Genomic DNA, 1,600 nt, shown 5'->3' with positions numbered 1-1,600 from the left:
AATTAAGACAGTTTCAGAAGAAGGGAAAATGAAAAGAATCCATTGCTAGCCAACCTACCCCACCCCTAGCATAACTAAGTAGTGATGATTGGGCCCAAGGGAAATAAGGAAGTCAGAAATGAACAGCAGCAGTTTGGGAATGATGCGAGTGAACACATTCCCTTCTATAAATAAAGCCATGAGTGAAAGCAAGGAGGAGAAATCAGAACAGGAGTGAAGTGCAGTGTCTGCAGATAATCACACATGAGAGGCTCAGGGGTCCCACACAGTGGCAGGCTTTCAACTTTCAACCCGAGTTGGTGAAATATTAATTCTAAGTAGACTTGAAATTAAATATGTATACTGTCATCTCTAGATAAACTGCCTGGCAACCAAAAAGATATTGGATAAGGGAAAACAGAAGAAATTAACAAAGAAAAGAAAGAAAAAAAAACACAATAATTTAACAGTAAACTCAAATTAATGCTTAATACATATACCTACTGCATACCTGGAACTGGGGCAGTATGTACAGCTGGTAGAGGTAGTGACCATGCCTCCACCATGTTGGACTGGGTAAAACCAAAAGGCAAAATGGTCTTAGTCCTCGTCAAGCCACTTAGCATTTTAAGAAGTGGTCTCATTCAGAAAAGGATTACAGATATGCAATAAAGACAGATTCAAATGAAAAAGATCTCTAAATGGGTCACAGTGTTGAATAAATATTTGTAGGCTTGAGAGAGAGAAGATAAAGAGTATAGAAAAAAATAAAACAAAGTATTTAAAGAGACAGAGTACAGGCAGTTACAGATTAAAGAAGTAAAAAAAGCCATGTTAAAGATGGAATGCACACAGAGAGTGGGGCTTATATATATTATTGTGTTTTCTTTGAATTTTTTGACTGTGAATGAGCTAAGTGCAGAGTGACATTTCATTGTGCAGGATGCTAAGCTAAACCAACATATATATTTTTAAGGTATCTTGGTTTAAATATTGGGTCTAAGAATATATTGCTTTGTAAAAGAACTTCTGCTTCTGTTTCTACAGAAGATGGGAACCTATGGATTCCTTCCAAGCCAATGTGGTTTAATGGACGACCAAGATCCCCTGAAAGGTCTCTGCAAACCCCAAAATTGCTTTGCCCAATGAAAAGTAGGAAGCAGTTTGGAGAGAACTATACCCATTTCCCTAAATGATTATTTATAAATGTTTGTTTACATTTAAAGGGGGATGTACTGTAGTGATGAATACTTTACAATGGTACGAATCTTGGTCTATTGACACAAATTTAAGGTCAATTATGTTATATGTATATTTCTGCCCTTGATTAAGGTATTGTGTTTGTGTAGCTCATTTAAAAATGTGATGTATAATTAAGAAATACAGGATAATAGATAGTAATCTATAATAGTCAAGCTTGTAGTCATGGTAGTTAGATTTTCTAGATCTACAGTGATATATTTTAGATGGATAGGTATTCTTCAAACCTTTCAAAGACTAACAAAAATGGCATTTAAAATGTTTAAGAACTTAAAACTATTCATGACAATGAGACTCATCTCTTCCTGGTAGCACCAATTACTTCAAGAGGTTGATGGGCATCAAAGAGGCTACTTATAGA

Source organism: Alexandromys fortis, unplaced genomic scaffold (assembly GCF_014885135.2).
Source record: "Alexandromys fortis isolate MF-2015 unplaced genomic scaffold, M_Fortis_MF-2015_v1.1 scaffold_100_1_3062724, whole genome shotgun sequence".
Taxonomy (NCBI): Eukaryota; Metazoa; Chordata; class Mammalia; order Rodentia; family Cricetidae; genus Alexandromys; species Alexandromys fortis.
This window is presented reverse-complemented; position numbering follows the sequence as displayed.